General features: G+C 37.9%; 1 long non-coding RNA gene across 2 annotated transcripts in view; it reads right to left on the bottom strand.

The window, feature by feature from the left end:
* Positions 1 to 24,894, bottom strand: part of LOC138156411 (uncharacterized) — a 166,365-nt gene that overhangs the window by 27,858 nt on the left and 113,613 nt on the right. For both annotated transcript variants that reach the window (XR_011167144.1, XR_011167145.1), the window contains exon 3: positions 19,938 to 20,035. This is a non-coding gene — a long non-coding RNA (uncharacterized lncRNA). The remainder of the gene's footprint in view (positions 1 to 19,937; positions 20,036 to 24,894) is intronic.

Raw genomic sequence — 24,894 nt, 5'->3', positions numbered from 1 at the left:
ATATTTGTAATACATAATTATACCTAAATATGTTTTATGCTTGTATTTATGCATGAATAAATTTACATATATGTTTATATTTGTTTATACATATACAGATTTGTATTTATATATAAGTATATAAATAAATGAATAAATAAATAAGTGAATGAATGAAAATCTTCTACTTAATGGGAAATTTACAGCATGGGCTTTTTTAGAAGAGAGAGAGATGGGCAGGAGTGTTTAAACAATTGTAGCTCCATTTATCTCAGGACAATCTAAATTAAAGAGGCTGATTCAAACACATCCAACCCCCCTCCCCATCCTTCCCCTCCCACACACACCTTACTCCAGCCCTCTTCCCTCCCCAAAGATTATTACAAGTGAAAACCAATTCTGTTCACATTTTACTTGTTACTGAGAATCAAGTGTCTGTTTTCTCCTCCTTGTTGCTATCTGGTTAACTATGTGTTCTTTTTCTTTCCTTTCCTTTTTTTTAAAGCTCCAGATGGAGGCTCTCACATTTCTGGCCGATTTAGGAAAATCCACTTTGATGTCTATTGGTGATGCATAATTTGGTGCAGACTGACAAGTGAGTAATTTCTATCTTATCTCTTTCATTTCATCCTTTGGAGAAATACAGGTCTGTTGTTCAAGAAGCTTTATTAAAAATTTGCAAGGAGGGAAGAGAAACCTCTCTTCGCCTGCCTGATTTTATTATCTCTGACATGGCACACAAATCGAACAAGGTCTATTGAAAACTGGAGATTGGGCATTACGGTTCAGGTAATGCTTGGTGTCACTTACAGACAGCCTTTGTAGAACAGAGAAAGATCATGCAAGCATTTCTCAGGATGGCTGATTTAATCTAGCACATAATTTTAAAAAATATATTAAGCAACATAAATCTTCCTGAAAGCAAAAAAAAATGGGCCATAACTTTACCTACATACAGATGACAAACTCCAACCTACTTCAGTTCAATCTAACAAATACTATGTGATAGCTTTGGGTCAGACACTGTTCTAGGCACTTGGGACTCAAAGATAAAAAAAGATATAGACCCTGGTTTCAAGGAGCTTACATTCTCCTGGAGAAAAGACCTGAAGAGTGGCATTATTAGCAAGGTCATAGTGTGTTTTATTTACAAAAAGCAATGTCATAAGCTACAATCTTTGGTTGTAACACAACAAAACAGATCATAGTGACATCAGTAAGCATTTCCCAAATATAAGGTTTTAGAAAGATAGGTAGGTATTGTGGTCTAGTGGCTAGACAGCTGGCCTAGAAACTAGGATGACAACTCTTGTCTCTGACACATACTGGCTGTGTGACCCTGGGCAAGTCACTCATACTCTCAATGTTCTCTGAAATTCTCTAAGACTGTTGTTGCTGTTGGGCAGTCATTTCAGTCATGTCCAACTCTTCACAACCCCATTGGGGTTTTCTTGGCAAATTTCCTTCTCCAGCTCATTTTAGAGATGAGGAAACAGGCCAACAGGGTTAAGTGACCTGCCCAGGGTCACACAGCTAGTAAGTGTCTGAGGCCAGATTTGAATTCAGGAAGATGATTCTTCCTTACTCCAAGTTTGACATTCTATCCACTCTACCACCTACTCTAGAACTGCAAGTTAAAACCTACATTGGTAAGAGTTTCCTCACCCAGAAGTTCCCTGTATCAATGAAATCTCAGGATCAGTCCCCATCTTCTAAATTTTATTTTTTTTCCTCCATTTTCTTTTTTTTCCAGTAGATCATATTTTTTCCACAATTACACATAAAAGCAATTATTAAATTCATTTTTTAAATAAAATCTTGTATCCTCTAAATTTTAGAAAGTGCTTTTTTCATGTTTCAAAGGTTCCAAAGCTTATTGTCATAAGGAAAGCACTTTGTAAATGCAAAAGCACAATATAGATTATAAGATTTACTCTGGAAGAGACCTAAATGGTCTTTCAATCTAACATCCTCATTTTACATATTAAGAAAATGAGGTTCATGTAAAAAATAAAAATTTAAATGTAAAAAAATATTAAATTTTGAAAAATTTAAAATTTAAAAAAATTTTTTAAAAATAAGGAAAAGGAAAATGAGGTCCAGAGAAACCAGTTTGCCCAGGGTCAGCCATGTAATGAGTGAAAGAACTGGAATTTGAACTCAACTCTTCTGGCTTCAAACCCTGACTTCTTTTCATGTTATGAGTTATTGTTATTAGGTTTTTCCAGAGACTCTTATTGATCCTTATGTCTTTAGGTTAAAAAAAAACCCTCACTGCTAAGTTAACTTGTCATTTAGAATCCAGCACCCAACTGTCAAGGCTTTTTTTCTGTCTCCTGGATGTCAGGTAGCAACATCAAGGAGCATACTTTTTCCTATAGTGTTGCTGCCTCAATGGGGTCCATTCCAAAAGTGAATCAAGAAACAGATGAAGATCCTTAAAGCTGCATGAAAACTTGAATGTGTTAAGGGATGACAGTATCTTAGAGTTAGAAGGCACCTTAGATTACATCTAGTCCAACCTATACCTGGCCAAGGATTCTCTCTCCAACATCCTGCTCGGTGCTCACCAGCCTCCACTGATAGAGAACTCACTACCTAAAAAAGCCATGCCTTCCTAAAGTAGTGCATGCCACTTTGGGATCACAATAAGCATTACAAAGATTTCATTTCATATCGAAGCAAAATTGATCTCTCTGCTGTTTCTGCTTAGTGCTCTGATGAATCCAAAGGATCAGGGAGAATGTATATTTCTTCTTCTTCCACATGACAGTTCTTCAAAAACGTGTGTGTGTGTGTGTGTGTGTGTGTGTGTGTTGGGGCGGGGGCTGCTAGGTCTACCCCCTAAGTCTTCTCTTCTCCATATTAAATATCCCCAAGGCTCTTAACTGATCATGCTATTGCTTGGTTTTGAGTCCCAATGTCATCTTGGGCACCCTCTGTGAAAACACAGCCTTGGGCTTTTGTCCTTAATGATGTGACCTAGTTTTCTGATGCTTCCTGCTCTGCTATCAAGAATATCCAGGATGCCTTTGCCTTTGCATTCCAGGGTCTTACTTTTTTCTTTCTAAACATTCTCCAATCACTGAACACTCAATCAGAAACATCTTTCTTGGTCTCTAAGCCTAGTTGGATCACTGTTGTTAATTACTCACACTCCCCCCTCATTGAAATGATTCATCAAGATCTTTGTCTTCTTTCTCCTGTCCCTTATAACTACTCTAAAAAAGAATAAAAGGTTGCTCCAAATTGCTAGTAATGAAAATTCAAGTCAAAACAAGCAAGTTTTTATCTCATATTCAACAAATTAGAAATATGACAAAAGATGTAATTGTCAGAAGGACCTATTTAAATTCTGTTAGCAGAACTGTGAATTGGTATAATGAAACCATTCTGGAAAACAATTTTAAATTATGCTAAAGAAAGTAATTAAAATGCCCATAAATGTTGACCCAGAGATTGCACTGATAAGCATGTATTGAAAGGAGTTTAAATACAGAGATAAATATACCAAATTCTTTGTGATGATTTATATGTTAACAGAGCACTGGAAACAAAAAATAGGCACTCAATAAATATGGGGAATGGTTAGCTACAAAACAAATTGTAGCTCATGAAGTTAATAAAATATTACTCCACCATAAGCCTCACTGAATACGAGGAATTCAGAGAAGTATTAAATGACTTAAACTGATACAGAGTGAGGCAAGAAGGACCAGGAAAGCAATTTATACACAAGGATTACTGCAATGTAAACAGAAAAAAAACTATAAAATGAATGTGAACATTGAGGAATTACAATGACCAAGCTTGTTTTCAGGGAGCAGTTGAAAATATACACCTCCCTCCCTCATTGCAGAGGTAGAGAACTGTGCATGTGAAATGTTGCATGTGCTTACAGAAGATGATATATTGGTTACTTTTTGAGAAAATTTTCCCCCTCTCTTCTTCCATTAGTGTTTGCTATAAGGGAGGGGAGGATAATGTTTGAAATGAATATGATGCAAAAATAACAGGTGTCAATAAAAAATAAGATAAATTTAAAAGTAAATATTTATGGTAAGCTGTAAGGCCCTTTTCTATTTCTCATGTACCTGTCATTCAAATTAGGCATTCCCAAAGATGAACACTTGGTTTTAGAGCTGTGCTGTAGCTGATCTCTAATTACGTGCTACTAATTCTTTAGCTCCTCCCCTAGTTTTCCATGTTTTTTTTTCAGAGGTCACTAACTGAAGCTCAGAAGTCATATCTGAAAGTTCTTCTGTGCCCTGGGACAAGGTTCATCTGGGCCAGGTGATCTGAATTCAATGAAGAAAGACCAATCTCTTCCGTGATGATGGATTTGGCTTTCTATTCAGCATTTTTATTCTGTCTTTACCAATCTCCTTGGTAGGGGATGTTGAAGCAAAAAAGGAACTGAATAGTTGGATTGTTAATCATCGTTATCAACCTATCAATCCCAAACAGTGACTCTTTATTTTTTTGTTTCTTCTCTTGACCCTCAAAATAGCTTAGGCCGCCATTTTGTTGTCTTCAGCATGTTTGTCTTCCTGATACAATTTTAACAAAACCATGGCACTCGTGGTTACTCTTAGTTATATGTTCTTGCTGTATACACACACTTTTCCATTTCCCTCAACAGAATGCAAACTTTGTTTGTCTTCCTCGCTGTGTGATGATCCTATGAGTTTATAATGCAACAAAATCAGTCTATTGACATGCCCCTCCCTCAGCCTGACTTTCCTTCCTTATCTGATTCATTTGTGTTCATGTTTTCAGAATTTATTCTTAAAAGCTTTCCACTTCTCTTATACCAACTTTCCCTACAACATTTCCATCCACAGGATGCTAATTCTTTTAAATTTTCTCTCTACATTTAGTTACACCCCAGATTTCTTCTTTTATAATATCTTCTTTCCTCCCCAATTACAACAATTTTAAAAAACTTTTTTTAAGTTTGAGTTCCAAATTCTATCCCTCCCCACCCCCTTCCTCCTTTCTCATCTTCCTGAGATAGTAAGTAATCAGGTCCTCTTCTTTTCTATCATAAGCCCTAAGATGGTTCAGACATTTTGTTCCATTGGTGTTTAGGTCCTCTACATTGGTCAGAATCAGATCCTACATGCCATGCCTTCTTTATTCCTCTTCTACCTTCTAAAAAATGAATTACCAACAAAAGAAGTAAAAAATTCATCAGATGATCTGTTATTAGAGAGTACTATCTACCTAACAGGTTCTAGCAGTTGTTTTAATAATTATGTTCAAACCATCAAGAAAGTTTCTACTTGAAACTTTGAGTAATTCTCTCCCCTACAGCTAAGGCTGCCCCTCCCAAACAATGTTGTATTTATTTGTGTTTGTTCTCTTGACTTTTAACTGTCTTGTATTTATTCTGCAAATACATAGATACATAAACATGTATGAATATATTCATAAATGTGTGTATGTTTGTGTATATTTGCAGTTGGCAAGTTACCTATGTTTATATACACACATATATCAATGTCTGTGTACTTATGTCTACCTATATAAGTATACATAGTTATGTATACTTATACTATTATAGGATACTATATACACTTATATACAGTATACTATATACTATATATACTTATATACAGTATATTATATACACTTATATGTAGTATACTATATATACCTATATATAATATACAGTATGCCTTATATACAGTATACTATATATAGTTATATGTAGTATACTATATATACTTATATATATTATATAGTATACTATATACTTATATACAGTATACTATATACACTTACATATAGTACACTATATCCTATACATACCTGTATATAATATACAGTATACTATATATACTTATATATAGTATACTATATTCTTATATATAGTATGTGTATGCATAACATGTACATACATATATGCACGCAGGTGTATGTGTATATACATACACATATACACACATATATGTACACACACACACACCATTTCCACCAACAGGATATAAACTACTTGAAATAGGAATTGTTTCACTCTTTATGTTAGTATCCACAGCTTCTAGCCCAATTCTTGGAACATAGCAGGTACTTAATAAATGCTCGTTGGTTGATTGATCGTAATTAGGTCCTGTCTGCTTTTTAGCTCTGTGACTTATACCAAGAGCTCACCATCCATCATATCCTTCTAGCCAGATTGTCTTTAATATTCTTTGACTACAGTATCATAGAATCATAGATCTATAATTGGAAAGGGCCTCAGAGGCCATTTAGTTCTAAACTTTTGTTTTATGGTAGAAAAAATGAAAGCTCAGGGAAGTTAGATGATTTGCCAAAGGTTTATTGTTGTTCAACCATTTATTCCCGTCTAACTATTTATGACCCCGTGGACCATAGCAAGCCAATACCGTCCATGTCCATGTTTTCTTGGCAAAGATACTGGGGTGGTTTGTCATTTCCTTCCCTGGTGAATTAAGGCAACCGGAATTAAGTGACTTGTGTAGGGTCACACAACCAGTGAGTGTCTGAACCAGATTTGAACTTGGGTCTTTCTGACTCCAGACCCAGCACTCTATCCACTGAAATGCCTAGCTCCCAAAGGTTACAGAGATGATAAATATTAGAGCTATAATCAGAACAACTGCAAATCTATTGCTCTCCCTTCTGTGCCAAAATTATGTTCTTTTCCCTATTTTGATCCTTACCCAACATGGAATTTCATCAACCCTACCCTCATCAGTCCCGCCCATTTTCATGAATTTCCATGCTGCCACATATTGTGTTGCTATGTTGCCTTTATCTAATCTCTTCCAACAAGATTTTCCATTACTGTAATTCAGTCACTAGCAACCTTTTGCTAAGCCTCTGTGATATCAGTGACATTATATTTACTTACTTGTGCTATGATCCCTAGTTTACTTGGTTGCTATAACAGAGCGGACAGAGGGCTAGTCTTAGAGTTAGTACCTCCTAGCTTCATATCCCACTCTGACACTTACTAGCAGTGTGACAATCAATTAACCTGTTTCCTTAAACGCAAAAGGGAGATAATAATGTCTACCGCCTGGCATGTATGTAAAAAATTTTGAAAATGTTAAAGTGATAAATAAATGTCAGTTATTATTATAATCATAGAAAAATCATTCCTCTCATCTTGCCCAATGGAATTAGAAAAGACATGCTGAGAATACATAACTATCCTACTATTATTTTGTGATGATAAGGGCAGGTAGGGGGCGCAGTGGATAGAACACTGGGCCTGAAGTCAGAAAGACTCATCTTTCTGAGTTCAAATCTGGCTTCAAGCACTTACTAGCTGTATGATCCTGGGCAAGTCACTTAATCCTGTTTGCCTCAGTTTCCTCATCTGTAAAATGAGTGGGAGAAGTAAATGGAAAACCACTTCAGAATCTTTGCCAAGAAAACTCAAAAAGGGGTCATGAAGAATTGAATGTCAAATCAACAACAACAAAAGCTATTCTTCTTCTATATTTAATGCTCTATATTTAAATAAATGTGATATTTAATTTTCTATATTTAAAGTTTTGTACAAATGGAAAAATAATTATCTTTTTAATTGAATAAGAATGTATGGGATAGAAGTTCTTCTTTTGTAGACTTGTTGAAAAATATTTTTAAAATAGCTCCAGTAGTAGACAGGATGAATGGGATAATATGTACCTCATAGTACTACACATGGTTTTAATTTTTGCTACTGGAGTTTCTGTATTTTGAAAGTTTTTCATAATTCTGTGTACTTTAGAGAGCATGAATATTTGGTATGTTGACACATTCATAATATTCTTCTTCAGTTATTTTTCTGGATCAATATTAGGTTTAGGCAATTGTGGTTCTGGTTGTAATAAGGTTAAGGGTTTAGTTCAGCTTATTAAGTTCTCAAGGGTATTTGGGGGTTTGTAGTTATATTAAAGGGTTTTTTTTAATTTGTTAATTTATTTTTTAAAAGTGGTGATCTTCTGATCACGTCTTTCTAAAATTCCATAGATGTTATATTTTGCAACCTACAAATACATGTTGCACAGTTTCCACCATTTCATTGCACGATCAGCATCAATCAATAAGTCTGAGCTCCCTATGAATAACTTTTTGGCAAGATACGCTGTCAATGATCTGATCATGAATGGCTTTTATAAAATTTTCTGTTTTAGTAAACAAATCCACATGACACATTAATTTGTTAAATGTTTGTTTATTGATATATCCTTGGTTGACTTCATGTGGACCCCTCTAGAGACCATTTTAAAAAAATTTCATTCTTGCATATTAGCAGTTATATAGGCTTACTATGGAGATAAAGAATTAATGGTTAATGGGGTGGCTAGGTGGCACAGTAAATAGAGCACCGGCCCTGGAGTCAAGAGGACCTGAGTTTAAATCCAACCTCAGGCACTTAACACAAAAACTAGCTGTGTGACCTTGGGCAAGTCACTTAACCCCTCAGTTGCCCTGCAAAAAAATAAAAAGAATTAATGGTTAACAAATCTTGTGAATACTTGTTGCCAACCTTTGCTATGGCTTTGTGAAGTGATTATTTGCTCCTAAATGTTTCTATAAAATTTTAACCACTTTATCGTGCAATATGAGCATGTCTATCAAATTATTTTTATTCTTTATAAGTATGTTAATCTTTCTATAGTTCCCTTGGGAGTGACAAGTCTTGTGTTTCATAAATACCTTAAAGACTTTTTTTTGGACACATTCTGCTGTTGAGATACATTTTCCCATGTCAAAATCATGTGCTATGACATGGTAGTAGGTGTTATTGGCTCTAAATGTGTTCTTCTTATTAAGCTCTGACATCAGGATGCCACTTAGGCTCTTAACATGGAAAGCCTTAGCTTCCTCCTTAAGCTCTAACTTATGCTTCTTGTGCCTTGTTCTGCTGTTGTTTCAGTCATTTTTCAGCTGTGTCCAACTCTTCATGACCCCAGTTGGGATTTTCGTAGCAAAAATACTGAACTGGTTTGCCATTTCCTTCTCCAACTCATTTTGCAGATGAGGAAATTGGGACAAATAGAGGTAGGTGACTTGTCCAGGGTTGCACAGCTAGTAAATGTCTGAGGCCGGATTTGAACTCCTATTGTCTCCAAACCTGGCATTCAATCCATCGTACTACTTAGCTGCCCCATGCCTTGCCTGGAGGAAACCAACAAATGACGTTGGTGCTTACAAATCCATGTCTCACCTGGAGGAGACCAAAGAATCTGTAAGTACCAGCTTCATCTCTTGGTTCAATTTGTCCCCCAGGTTAAAGCTCAAAGCCTTTATTCTCTATCATTCATTGGTGTACATTAAGTATTGTATATGTTTTGAATGCAAATAAGCATCTGATAGTCTTGGAAAATGCTTCCATGAGATGAAGAAGTTCTTTAATGTGGTTTTCAGTATGGCCATGTGACTTGATAGAATTTCTGTACATCAAATAATTGACATAATAATATATGTTGTTTTGATATCATTACATTTTTGGAATAGCCAAGAGGACAGTGTCACAGGATTGAACAGTTTGTGTTGGGGAATAAGATATAACAAAACTGGAAAGGTAGAAGGGGGCTTGATTATGAAGGGATCTTGTCATAATTTGTATCGATTGTTCTTAACATGAGTTTCTGGATGGCATGTTTTAAGTAGTGAACAGTGTCCTAGGTGGAAATCAAATATTATTACATTCTTGGATATATTTTACATATTTGCAGTACATGATTAAACCATGAAGGTGAAACTGAGTCAGAGGACTTCCAGTAATCAGTAAAGGTGGTGAATAATGCTAGGTTATTTTGGGGTGGCTTATTCAGTAATCAACTAGTTAATAATGATTCAGACCAGAGCCCTGAACCCCAAAACCCTGGGAAGAGTAGCATTGCCTGCCCCTCCCAACTGCAAAGAAAACAGGTCCTGCTTCTAGTATGGCCTCACTTAACCATCACCCAGGGGAACAATTATTAATGTACCCTAATAATTGTTTTTGCAGGACCTGTAGCTATTGCTCACAGCTACTGAAGACCTGGAAAAGAAATTTCTTGGGCGGCCAGGTAGCACAGCGAATAAGAGCACCAGCTCCAGGTTGAGAAGACCTGGAGATCGAATCCCGGGCTCAGACACTTAGCACCCACCCAGAAACACCTGGCCGTGTAACCTTGAGAAAGTTACTTAACCCCAATTGCTTTAAAAAAAAACATTTATGGGGATAAGTGATTAACAATGACTGTTTTGCATAAAGTATATTAACACAGAATTGGTTTATATTGTGAAGAGGGTTACTGGTATTTTACCTTCTGATTATAAATGTGGGCAGAGCCAAGATGGTGGAGTAAAGGCAAGGACTTGCATAAGTTCTTCCCCAAACCAATCCAAATACACTTAAAAATCACTCTAAATAGGGGTGGCTAGGTGGTGCAGTGAATAGAGCACTGGCCCTGGAGTCAGGAGGACCTGAGTTCAAATCTGGCCTGAGACACTTAACACAAACTAGCTGTGTGACGTTGGGCAGGTGGCTTAACCCCAACTACCCTTCAAAAAAAATAAAATCACTCTAAACAAATTCTAGAGCAGAAGAATCTCACATAAAAGAGGCAATAAAAATATTTTGCAGTGGAAGGGAAGAGGAGGGAGGTGAGAGGCAGTGAGAGAACCTTATTCTCATCAGAACTGACACAAAGGGGAAATAACATACCTATTCAATTGGTATAGAAATCTATTTTACTTACCCTACAGGAAAGTAGGAGAGGAAGGGGATAAGAGATGGGCAGAGTAGGGGTGGGGAGAGGGTGATAGAAGGGAGGGCAGATTGGGGCAGAGGATAATTAGAATCAAAACACTTTTGAGGAGAAAGAGAGTGAAAAAGAGAGGGAGAATTGAATAAATGGGGGAAGGGAATAGGATGGAGGGAAATACAGTAAGCAATAGTAACTGAAAAAAAAATTGAAGCAAGTTTTTCTGATAAAGGACTCATTTCTCAAACATAGAGAACTCGGTCAAATTTATAAAAATAAGAGTCATTCCCCAATTGATAAATTATCAAAAGATATAATCAGTTTTCAGATGAAGTAATCAAAGCTATCTATAGCCATATGAAAAAATACTCTAAATCACTATTGATTGGAGAAATGCAAATTAAAACAAATCTGAGGTACTACCTCATACCTACTAGATTGGCTAATAGGACAGAAAAGGTAAATGACAAATGTTGGAGGAAACATGGGGAAAATGATACCAATGCATTGTTGGTGGAGTTGTGAATTGATTCAACCATTCTGTAGAGCAATTTGGAACTATGCCCAAAGGGCTATAAAACCATGCATACCTAGCAATTTGACCTAGCAATACCACTACTAGGTCTATATCCCAAAAGAGATAAGAAAACGAAAAGGAAAAGGACCTATATGTAAAAAAATATTTGTAGCAGCTCTTTTCTGGAGGTAAAGAATTAGACGCTGAGGGGATGCCCATCAATGGGGGGAATGGCTGAACAAGTTGCAGTATGTGATTATGATGGAATACTATTGTACCATAAGAAATAATGAGTAGGATATTCTCAGAAAAACCTGGAAAGACTTGCATAAGCTAACACAAAGTGAAATGTACTGTGTGCAAAGTAACAGCAGTATTGTAAGATGATCAGCTCTGAATGACTTAGCCATTCTCAGCAATGCAATGATCCAAGACATCTCTGAAGGAATTATGTTGAAAAATGCTATCCATCCCCAGAGAAAGAACTAACTGTTGGTATCTGAATACAGATTAAAGCACACTTTTTTTTACTTTATTTTTCTTGAGTTTTTTTTCTTGTCTATGTTTTCTTTCACAACGTGGCCATTATGAATATGTTTTGCACAACTATGCATGCATAGCCTATATGGAATTTCTGCCTACTCAGTGGGGGGGTAGGGGGTGGAAGGAAGGGAAGGAGAAAATTTGGAACTCAAAGCTTTCAAAACAAATGATAATAAGTGTGATGTGTTCTGTTTGGAAAGATGTTATGAGACTTGCCTCATAGGATAATTTGGCAAAGTGCTTGGTCAGTAATTCAAACACTGCTATGAAGTGTTTCAGACAATAATTATGTATCTTTTCCCAACCTGCTACTTTCAAGTTCTGAAGAGAAGTAATAGTTTTAGCCATCTCCTGTGATAAAAACTATTCATTATATGAAGGTACATAATAGGGCAGCTAGGTGGTGCAGTGAATAGAGCACTGGCCCTGGAGTCAGGAGGACCTGAGTTCAAATCCGGCCTCAGACACTTAACATAAAAACTAGCCATGTGACCTTGGGCAAGTCACTTAACCCCAATTGCCCTGCAAAAAAAAAAGGTACACAAACTTTCTGTTTCACATTTGATCCAACTTGGTTTTCGAATATGTTCAACCATATAAAGAAACTAGAAATTTCATATCTTTTTTCTTTGGAGGCTCTTTCTTTCTTCTAATTTCTTAGCTTCTAAAACCTTTTTATCACAGACCAATGTTGAATTATTTATTTGGTTCTTTGTTCTGTTGTGATTCCTTGTATTAACTTATTGGGTCTTGCTTTAAGTTGTTGATAAAGACTTTCAACAATTTCTGACACATTTTGGTTTTCCAGAATGTTTGGCATGTTTCATTCTTGTTGCCTTTAAGGAAGAATTATGGTGTCCAGATTTTTGACTGTGCTTGCCTTCTAAGAATCACTGTAATCTTCCAATGTATTTCTGCAAGTTTTGAAAAGTTTCCTCCAGCCACTTCTCCACGATGGTATTTGATGCTTGTTTTCAAGATTATATCTAGACAGTTCTACTTCCTTCCTATGGTTCTTATCGTGACAACAACACATGACATTATGTGCTGTTTCTGGAATGATTTTCACTCCGTGTCAAATATTATGGAAGAATCCATTATTCTTCATAGTAGTTGTAGCATACACTAACAGTTTTTAATAGTTCTATCTTGGTCTACTGGTCTATTAGTTGAATTGGTGTCATCAAACTCAAAAATGACATCACCAGAATTCCATTTTTTTTTAAGCAATCAGGGTTAAGTAACTTGCTCAAGGTTACAAGGCCAGCTGTTCTGGGTAGGTGCTAAGTGTCTGAGCCCAGATTCGATCTCCAGGTCATCCCGACACTGGAGCCGATGCTCTTACTTGCTGTGCTACCTGGCCGCCCCTGGAATTCCATTCTTAATATACCCATTTCCTTTTCAAAATCATTCTAGTTATTTGCATCATTTTTGTCATCTTTTCCATTATTTGATATCACTTCTAGGGTTTTTGTTGTGTAGATTTTCAATTCCCTCAGGCTCTTCAGCTTTTCCCTATTCCAATTTAAATAACCCCTCAAATTCCACTCATTTTATCTGAGTCTAGAAATGAAGTAATTAATTAAGATCACATGGTATTGATCTACAATATGTTACTGTGACTTGGATTTGAGAATGTTGTTGACCAAAAAGAAAATAAAGCAGCATTAAGCTCTTTGCCCATAACTGGTAAAACCTGTTTATAATTTTGTTATGATGTAGTGTGGAATATAATGAAAGCATTCATCTCTTCAGGATGTTTCTTGCAAACTCAGAGTTTGTTTTGATGGTCAATGCCATGCCCACCAAAGCATTTCCCACAGATGGGGCATTGTTATTTTTTGTTTATTCTGATTTATCTTGCCTTCCTGTGGTGCCAGAGCAGAAAGAAACGCTTGAGAAATTTGAATGGTTATTAATTACTTCCTAGATGCACATCCCAGAAAGACAGCACAACGAGATTGTCATATCAGCTGGTGTATTACTCTTCAGTTAGGTTGTAACTATTATTTCCCTTTGAGGAATGGATGTTCTCACTCCTGGTAGCAGTTAACAGATACCATTCATTTTTGTGGAACAAAGGTAATGAGGTGTATATTGTTTTCAGTCACATCTGACTCTTTGTGGCCCCTTTAGGGGTTTTCTTGGTAAAGATACTACAGTGCTTTGCCATTTCCCTCACCAGCTCATTTTACAGATGAGAAAACTGAGGCAAACAGGGTTAAATGACTTGCCCAGGGTCACACAACTAGTGAGTGTCTGAGGCCAGATTTGAACTCAGGAAGATGAGTCTTCCCGACTCCAGGCCCAGCATTCTACTCACTGTACCATCTAGTTGCCCTGGTAATAATAATAATAGTAAGCATTTATATAATACTTTAAGGCTTGCAAAATGATTTACAAATATTACCTCATTTTATCCTCATAATAATAGGTGCTATTCTTAACTCCATTTTGTGAATGAGGAAACTGAAGCACATAGAAGTTTAGTGATTTACCCAGGATCACAGAGCTAGTAAGTATATGAGACTGGATTTGAACTCATGACTCCCTGCCCTGGGCAACTAAATAGTGCAGTGGATAGAGCACTGGGGTCTGTAGTCAGGAAGACTGATCTTCATGAGCTCAAATCTGGCCTCAGACACTTATTAGCTGTGTGATCCTGAACAAGTCACTTAATCCTGTTTGCCTCGGTTTTCCTCATCTGCAAATGTAATGAGAATGGAAATTTGAAGATCTTCCCTGCTTTGAAGATATACCTTACCCCCTAATAGGCTGAATGTAATCACAAGGAGACTGTGGTGGGAGGAGTTTGCTAAAGGGTGGAGCAGATTCCACAGGAAACTGGGAGTCAGAGCAGCTAGACTGGAGGGGGGAGAGGACACATCCCAGGGAAACAGGCTTGAGAGTAAATGTTGGTTTGTGGAAAAGTTAAAGGATGCTGTGACTCTTTGTGCTGTTATGGCTTATTAACTTCCTTGCTACTATGATGGAATGAGTTTACTGTTATTGGGATTTGATTTTCTGGTGTATGAATAAATGTTTTGCTTCTGTCTTATATATGGAGAGTCTGTTATATTTTGTGATTGAGCACTATGCAGGTATATTTATAGTGACCTCTGTGAATATTGCATTGACACTACAGTAAGATGAGCTGGCAAAGGAAATAGCAAACTACTCCAGTATCTTTGCCAAGAAAAATTCCTAAATGGCATCATGAAGAGTCCCATATAACTGAAACAACCAAACAACAACACACTTCCTGACTCAAGACCCTCTCTCACCTAGATATCAAGGAGAGAAGAGAGGAACCTTAAAACTCACAAAAAAGATCCTCAAACCAATTGAAAAGGATGTTCAAATCCATTATATAGTTCTAGCAGTCATCAGACCTTTTCTGTCCCTCTCCATGTCATTTTGTAAAATAAAATTACCTAACCTCCTGATCCTGGTTTGTTTCCCCCTCCTCAGAATATTTTTCCTCTTCTGTTTTCTCTTGAAGTATTTCTGTCTTCTCTCTGCTAATCTAGAGAGTGGAAAAGCCTTTTCCCAGACTTACCACCCCCACCCATGGGGACACCAACCTGAATTTTGTTGTTGTTAATGAACTCTGAAAGTAACACAAACAGAGCAGTCCTTGCCTCCGCTCTTTATACCTGCCCAAGCTGGGACCCTCACTTGCTTATGTTTTCTCACTGGTCACTCCTGCTGCTAACTGCTGTGGCAAAATGCCTGTTGGCTATATCAGCTCAATTGCCCCGCAGGTCCCTTCTCTATAAACTCTGCTGCCCTTGGAAACGGAATCTGCTGCATTCTGGGAACTGTGAAGAGGTGCACCAGACAGGCAGAACTGTGTGCCTGCTGATCTTAGCCCTTCTTCCTTGGTCCTGATAATTATGCTTTCCTTTGAAGATATCAGTGACACATTCTGTACCAGAATTGAATGTTCTATTTGCTGAGGTTCTCAGTGGGATGCTAATAAAGACTGGACACATGTCCTAGTGCTCAGATCTTGAGTTATGAGATTAGCAAATGTACATTTTGCTTGAATCGAAAAGCTGTTCTTTTGTGAGGTAGTATCTCTTGAAAGATGAAGTGATGTCCTGAGGACTTTTTGACTTGGTTCTAAGGTTAAACTTCTCTCCTGCTGCCATATTTTGTTCTCATTATTAGAAAACTATTTTGTAATATAGATAGAAAATATTTTAGGGGAAGGAAGGAGGAAAAAGCCAGTCACTGTGCTAAGTGCTTTACAAATATGATCTCATTTGTTCCTCCCAAGTCGGCAAGGTATGTGCTGTTATTCCATTTAGCAGTTGAGGAAATAAAGCAAACAGAACAGTGACTTGTCCAGGGTCATACAGCTAGTATACACTGCATAACTTAGCTATCTCTATATTAAGAATAGATATTTATATATGTATGTATTTATACATATATAAATATAAAGTATATATGTATGTATGTATACATACATACATACATATATATATATATGGAATACTTTCTGTTTCTTGGAGGCTAGGCTAGTCTCTCACTCTAAAGGAAAGGAAATTATCTTCAAGGCTCACCTGGTCCACGGAAGTAAAGCTCAGATAGTTGACATAGTTTCCCAGTTTTTTTTAAGTATTGAAGTCCATTGAATGAGGAAATGGGGGGGGGGTGCCATCCTTTGGCATAATGTAGTCAGCTGATCAATTACACCCCCACACCAAATGTGGAGACAGGGGAGCTTTATACCACTGTATCAATGCATCCTCTCTGTTGAATAGCTTTTCCACATTCTTTTAAGGAAAGGAATGAGTATTTCATTTCCTTTCTGAGTCTAAACTATTGGACTGGCCTGATTCAGGAGGTGAGGTCTCAAGAGAAATCGGGTCCTAGGGACAAGGGGTTAACCCCTGGCAGTAGGAACTGACAGAGAAAGAGAATACTTTAGCAGCTTGGGCCTAGATGGGGACAATAGAGAATGACAAAGTCTTGAAAATACAGTGAACTCCTATATCTATAGTCACAGATAAGCAAGGGGCTAGTCACACATAGTGATATCATTTAATTAACAAGCATTTATTATGTGCCCCACACTGTGTTAAGTGCTGAGGATACAAAGAAAAAAGTGGTTCTTGCCCTCAAGGAGCTTCCATTCTAATAGAGGAGACATTTATATAAATTGGTATATACAAGATACAAAGTAGATGGTCCTTAAAGAGAAGGCATTAGAGGGAGGTAGGAAAACCTCCTGTGGAAGTTGGTGCTTGAGCTAAGTCTTAAAAGAAACAATTGATTCTAATAGTGAGAGGTTAAGCAGAACATTCCAGTTTGGGGGGACATTCATGAAAGTCATAAAGGTGGAAGATGGAAGTCTGTAGTCAAGGAATAGCAAATAGGTCAGTATGGCTGAACCACTGAGTGGATGGAGGGGAGAAATGTTTGAGATGACTGGAAGGATGGGAAGGGGCCAATCTGTGAAAGGCAGATCTAGAGATGATACCTTTGAATGGAGAGATAATAGGGAGCCGCTGGGATCGAGTGAGTAGGGGATGACACACATGGTGAGGCTTGTCTATGCTTTAGGGAGACAATCTTCACTGCTTAGTAGAAGATGGGTTGGAGTGAGAACATCTCTTGATGCAGAGAGTTCAAGTAAAAAGCTATTGCAGTAGTTCAGGTGAGAGGGGATGAGTTCCCAAACTTTGGAGATGGTTGTGTGAGTGGAGAGAAAGGGGCTATGTGAGAAATACTATAGAGAAAGGGGCTGAATGAGGATGTCATGGATGCCATGGAGGTTGTCGACATGGTTAACTGGTGGTGCCTTCTACAGTCATCAGGAAGCTTTAAGAAGGGGTGAGTTTGGGCAAAAAGGTATTCAGTTTGTTCTAGATGTGTTTAGTTTGAATTACCCACAGGAAAATCAGTTTGAAATGTCGAATAAGAAGCTAGTGATGTAGGACAGGAGCTCAGGAGAGGGATTAGTCTAGCTAAATAGATCTGGGAATAATCTCTATAGATGATAGTTGAACCAATAAGAGATAATGAGATCAAATGTGAAAGTATGAGGAGAAAAGAGAAGGGGAAGGAGTCAGGACAGAGCATTCTAGAACAAAACCCCACAGCTATTGGGCATAACATGGAAAGAAGACTGAGAAGGCTATCGAGGAGAATTTTGAGGTGGCATCTGTGTCCAGAGCTGTCCAAGTTAACTTGAACAAATATTTATGGAGTATTATCTGCAGATGGGGACTAAGTGGTGCAATGGACAGAGTGCCAGGCCTGGAGTCAGGAAGACTCATCTCCCTGAGTTCAAATCTGGCTTCAGACACTTCCTTAGCTGTGTGACCCTGGGCAAGTCACTTAACCCTATTTGCCCCAGTTTCCTCATCTGTAAAATGAACTGGAGAAGGAAATGGCCAACCACTGTAGTATCTTTGCCAAGAAAATCCCAAATGGGGTCATGAAGGGTCAGACATGCCTGAAAATAACGGAATAATAACAAATTTGTAGATCCCTGTTGTAGGCACAGAGGTAGGATAGCAGTGTCCCAAAGTCACAACAGTGGTAATAATGATAACAGAAACAACAATAATAGCATTTTATATAGCACTCACAGGTTTGCAACATACTTTTATAAATATTTCCTAATTTTATCCTTACAACAACCTTGAGAGGTAGGTATTATCAGTTTACATAGAGGAAATTGAGGCAGAAAGAGAGTCTAAAATGATTTGCCCAGGGTCACACAGCTACTAAGTATTTGAGGCTGGATTTGAACTCAGACCTTCTTAATTCAGTGTTCTATATAGTGTCCTACCTAGCTGGCAAAAGGTACCAAAAGGAACATCGCTGTTAATAGATCAAATTAAACACAGTGAATTAGAGCTAAATGTGCAAGAGAAGGAGCTGTCAGAGACAATTGAGGACTGACAGTGCCCTTAGGGCCACCAAAACCTTTTTAATAGTTCCAAGGGGCTCTTGAGGTCTTGTTTCTTCTGATATTTAAATTGGCTTGACCTCACTGTGCCCTGGGACCTAACAGGGCTCTGGTTGTGCAGAAGCTACTTGACATTGAGAGACCTTCAAATCTCTTCCATTTTGGAACGCTGCTTCAAGAGGGTTGTAATAAAATGAGGCTTTGTGGTTTTCCTTCCCATTTTCTAGTTTTAGTGAGAACTCCATGCATGCTGTAGTTATTACTGAGAGTTCTAGCAACAGAAAGAGGTGAATCAATAGAGAAAAATAAATTGTCATGCCCCCAAAGGTGAAACAAAAGCTGTAATTAAGGCAATCAATTCCTTTCTTTTTCCCATTTATTTTTGTCCATTGGTTCTAAGTAGGAGCAAGGGTGATCTAGGGGGAGGCAGCATGGTGCAGTGGAGAGGAGATTGGCTTTAGAATCTGACAGCCTGAGTTCAAATCTTTCTTCTGTCACTTACTAGTTTTATAACCTTTGACAATTCACTAAGTATCTCAGCGTTCCCACCTATAAAATGAGGGGATTGAAATAGTACTCTAAGGTTCCTTCTGGCTCTAAATCTATGACCTTATGATTGTGTTTGTACTTCATGGCCTCCAATTCTAATAAAAAAAAACAAACCTACAAGTATATGATATGTGCCTGCTATATCCCAGGCATTGGAGAGACATGTAATGAATAAAACAATCCTTGCATTCCAACAGGCAACAAGCACATATCTAAGTATATGCATGATAAATATAAAGACAGATAAGTGCAAATTCATTAAATGCAAAGTAGTTTGTGATGGCTCACTAGGCCTTTGTGTCTCTTTGATCACAAATATTATTGAAAGTTCAGACAGCTCAGTGCTAATGCCTCTGGGGCCCCCACTGAGATCTTGCTCCACAAACAGCTCCCAATTAGGAACCACTCAGTGCAGTTCCTAGGGCTGATAGAGCCTTTCCCCGTGGCAACAATTCAACAAGCCTCATTGCTTCGACATCTCTGTGTCAGAGCTGGGCGAAATTCCCTCCCACCTTCTCCAAGAGTATCTCCAAGGAACTCGTGGTCCATGATTTTTGGATGGCATTTCATCTTCTCACGGCAAAAGAACTGGAGAACTGGGGCTGTTTATCAAGTATGTGTGGAGCTGCTAGCTCTGCACCCCATTTCCCCCCACCCCCACCCCAAACATAAGCACACACAGCTGCTGTCAAGCCTGTTCACTTACTCGTCCAGGAAGACAGTTTTCTTTGGCAAATGTAGAATGTGGAGAGAGGATTATCATCTACTGGCATTTCATTTAAAGCCAGAATAGATGCTGGAAACCTGCAACAAAAACAAACACCCCATATTAAGCCAGTTCAATACTGTCCCTTAAGGAGGATGTTGGCAGCTAGGTAGTGCAGTGGATAGAGCATGAAGAGATTTGTTTGAAGAGATACAAAGGTCTAGTGAGCCATCACAAACAAATCACCAGGAGACCGGAAGATCTGAGGTCAAATACAGCCTCAGACATTTATTAGCTGTGTGACTCTGGGAAAAGTCACTTAACTTCTGTCTGCCTCCATTTCCCCATCTGCAAAATGGAGATGATAATAGCATCTCTCTCCCATGGCTATTGGTAGAATCAAATGAAATAATATTTGTAAAAATTTCTGCAAACCTTAAGGCACTATATAATTTCTAACTATCATTAATCTGTTCATTAAACAGTTATTTCAGAAACAATCATCATAGCCCACCTGTCATAGTGAAACATCCCAACTTTTTGACCCCTTTTAATTGAGTACTTTTGAAATAACCTGATATTAGACTGAGGGTTGATGTGTGATGTATGTGTGTTTGCGAAATTGAACATTTTTAGATAATAGAGCGTATGTACCAAAAGTTTCTTGCTCTGTTCTATGAAATTTACTATTGCTAAGTCATTGATGTGCTATCAGGGACCAAATTAGAAAATGGAGGTTTGGGACATTTTACTAGCACTGAAAATATTGGGTAGAGAATTAAAAAAAAAAAACATTTCATACATTATACAGTCAGGCTTATCTTCAAGAATTTCTTTAAATAAGGAATAAGCAAGCACACTGTGACATTCTGTGAAAAACCTAAAAAAGCAAGCCAATAAAATGTCTCTAGCCCAAGGCTGAAGCAATTGTTTTGGTCTAACAAGGAAAGGAACAACATTGTGTGATGGAAGCAGCATTGATGCCCATCAGAAACCCAAAAGTCCTGGCTCTGTCATTAGTGTGATGGGGGATGGTGGCAAGAAAGGCCTTTACCTTTTCCAGACCTTGTAGCAGCAAGCACCCCAGCATGCCCAGGGTGGCTGCCAACACAGGTTCTTGGATCTGCTTTTCTAAAGGAAAGAAACTCACAATGGGTTAACCATCTTGCTTTAATCAATCAAACATCATTTACCTATTTCAGGGGAAAAGGTCAGCTCCTCAAACTTCAAAGTATACAGACAGGTTACAAGCAGAAGTTACAAGACAGAGAAACATTTCAAGCAAACATGCCTCCAACTGTCCATCCATTACATCCATACCTAGTCAGTAACCAGAGAGGTAAGCATCAACATCTGGGTTTTCAAAGCTGGGGGGTTCTCAACAATGGCTTCCCAGAGTCTCATCTGGTCAAATCACTCAATAGTTCTCAAAGTGAGCCCCAAAACAAAGCCTCACATCAGGCTTATATAGCCTTCTCTTGGCTCAGAGAATGTAACAACTTTCTTGACCCACTGCCCAATGACAAAGTATCTCCTGAAAAACAAGCCTCCCACCACAGGCTCCAGGTGTTAAGCCTAGGGGCAGGGAAGATCTTAAAAATTTACATTCCCATTATAGACCTCAGCCATCTTATCTATAAAATGAGTGTGGGTGGGGTGGAGGACAATACCAGATGGCTACAAGGCCCCTTTTGCCTAGAAAAACCTTGAGTCAATTTAGGCAAATGAGGATGTTTAATGAAAATTGAAAATAAACCCCTATTTTTATTCTTAAAAATGAATCAATCAATTGATAATAAGCATTAATTAAGCACTTACATGCCAGAAACTATGCTAGCATTAATAGTGTATACAAAGACAGAAAAGAGAGAGCCTTTTCCCTCAAGTAGGAGACAAAAAGAGGACACATAAGTAAATGCAAATTTAATATATCCAAAATATATGCAAAATGTATTATGTATACACACAATACATGCATGCAAATATGTATATATGTGAATATATGTAAATATACATGTGTATATAGATGATATTTATATACAGGATATATACACGAGGTATATATAATCATATATGTTATATACACTTTGGTATTACTATAACATGATGTTTGGGGGTTTTTTTGGTCAGGGGCAGCTAGGTAGAACAGTGAATAGAGCACCAGCCCTGGAGTCAGGAGGACTTGAGTTCAAATCGGCGTCAAACACTTAACACTTACTAGCTGTGTGACCTTGGGCAAGTCACTTAACCCCAACTGCCCTGCCTTACCCCCTCCAAAAAAGATCAAAATATGAGGTACTATGATGTGGTAATATAGTATAAAATAAAATACAATATAATATAAGCATACTTTGTGTGTCATACTAAAGTATACTTATATCATATTTTATTATATTGTTATATATCACATCATATATGTATGTCCATGTATATATGTACATAGATCAAATTATGTTTATATTTTGTATGTATACCTACATACTCATTATATATACACAACGATATATATATATTTATAAATCTGTCTTTACATGAATACATACATGGTAATTTTGTGGGTAAATTTTGTGGGTGTATGTAAGCACCAAGAACTAGGAGAATCCAGAAAGGTTTCGTGGAGAAGGGGGCTCATGGGCTAAACTTAGAGGAAAGCTAGGGATGCTCCAGAGCAGAAAGAAGTGAGGCAAGAGAGCATTCCAGGAAGAGGAGAGAGGTATTCAAAACCAAGGCGGAGTATGAAGTGGAAGGGTGAGGAACAGGAAGAAAAGCAGTTTGCCTATATCGGGGACTCATTTTGAGGCTCACTCTGACATTTTTAAACATGGGAAAGACGAGAGAAAATTCTGTAGCCTGGAAACATGTAGCACTAGGTGATACATTTTGTTAAACTGCTTACAATGTTATTCTAGTCTAGACTATTGATCATAAAACATTAAGTGCTTCCTGTGTGCCAGAGACTATTAGCTCTTTGGACTTTGAATACAAAAGCAAGATAGTCCCTGCCCTTGAGGGGCTTATACCCTGTAGGGGTGGTGGTGGAACATAATATGTTTACAGATAAATACAAGATTATATACAATACATGTCTATATTCATATATGCACTGTGTGTGTTTAGACATGTATGTACACGTGTGTATTATGCACCCGCTTGTATATGCATTGTCATATACATACCTCTCTGTGCACATGTGTATGCATGTATATTATGTGTGCATACATATGCATATAAACATAGACACACTATGCATATGCATATACACATGTACAAACAGACATATACATGTGTGTGTATATATATATATGAATAAAATGTGATCTCAAGAGACAGGCTTCTAATTAGGGGGATCTAGAAAGGTCTCTTGAGAAATGTGACATTTGAGAAAGCTATTAACGAAAGGTAAAGATTCCATAAGCAGAGAAACGAGCACTTTTGCTGGGGCCCCATGGATGCTCTGCTGTATGTTTCTCCCACCTCACACACTCCTTGGTAAGTGCCCAGTACTGGAGCTGGAGTATCTTCCCCTCAGGATTCTAAGGGTACCCCTAAGAAGTCAGGGATGGTAATCTAAGGCAATAAGCTTGAGTGTCTACCAGTGTGATTCCTCCAAAGATCATCAGTTTGGAATTGTTTTAATCAGTCATCCTTAAGTAACTTTTAGAAAAAGGTAGGATAATGAGGACAGAGAGCAAAAAAAAAAAAAAAAAACCATTACCCTCAAAGCTGATGACATTCTACTTAAAGTACATATAGAGAGTCCAGGGCAAGGTAGGCTCAAGCTAAGAGGGCACATGTGGCAAAGGGTGACTCACAGCCCTTAGTCACTGGAAATCTTTTTATTTGACTTGTAAGCATGCTTAAGAATTTCCTTTTAAGCACAGGGAATCTAAATTCTCTGTCCTCAGCTCCCGATGTAGACACTGATGTCCATTGTAGGGGACAGGATGGAATGGAGAGGCATGATATTAAAATGATGCCAAGAAGATAGGTGATCCCAAATCCTCCAGATTCCTTGAAACTTGCAAAGCCCTCCCATGGATAAAAATGGGTGGAGAAGGAGAACTGGGCTGAGGCTAGAGCTTTCCAACTATGAAATTCTATTCAGCAAAATATACAATGGATCCGAAATCTCTTCATTAATGATCAAAATTCATCCTTGTTCGGGAAACAATTTCAATCATGGTATTTCCTCAAATAGCATCCATCTTTCTATTTCCTTCTTCCCTTGATGTGTAAACACATGCAGTATATCTTAGATCGTAAACAGTACCTTTTGTTTTCCTACCTAGAAGTTAACACAAAACAATGATAGCACGGTGATCAGTAAAATGTTCTGTACATTTTCTCCCCTGGTGGTCAGGATTCAATACTTTTACCACCCAGGTAGAGGTTATATTCTCAGTCAGGGAGTTATCACTTTTTTTTCCTATAGTGACAGCTGTATCATGAACAGCAGCCACACCCCACTAAATGGTCTCAGCAAGTGGGCTAAACCAGGGTGAGGGTAATAAACAGATGTCAGACCTGTTGGTGAGTTAGTAGGATGCCTACTCCAAGGCATGTGGAGACTTTCCCCAGAGGAATGGGTGAATGATAACAATTTGTTCCAGTGGTCATGAAGGCAGCTGAAGCAGGAGCTGCGGGGTACTTACAGCTTGGTCGGACATCAAAGATACCCAGGACATTCATTGCATCCCAGGCTGTCCTGACTTTTGTACTGCCACTGGACTTCAATACTCAGGAAGAGAGACTGAGTCCGAGGATTTGACACAATTCTACCACACTTAAATTCAGTTCTCTCAAAAGTCGAGACATCACCCTGTGACGTCAATAGTCTTCTTTGCAAGTGAAGGACCAAAACAGCAGACTGTCAATATACAGTCTCATTTCTATTTTTCTCCATAACTTATCCTTCTATCGAGTCTAGTCTTTGGTGAGTTTTTTGTTCTATTGTATT

This window comes from Petaurus breviceps, unplaced genomic scaffold (genome assembly GCF_028583685.1).
Source record: "Petaurus breviceps papuanus isolate PSGF00001 unplaced genomic scaffold, PetGlider_PUasm1.0 154, whole genome shotgun sequence".
NCBI classification, from domain to species: domain Eukaryota; kingdom Metazoa; phylum Chordata; class Mammalia; order Diprotodontia; family Petauridae; genus Petaurus; species Petaurus breviceps.
Note: the sequence above shows the minus strand (reverse complement) of the source record. Positions and strands in the feature narration are given on the sequence as shown.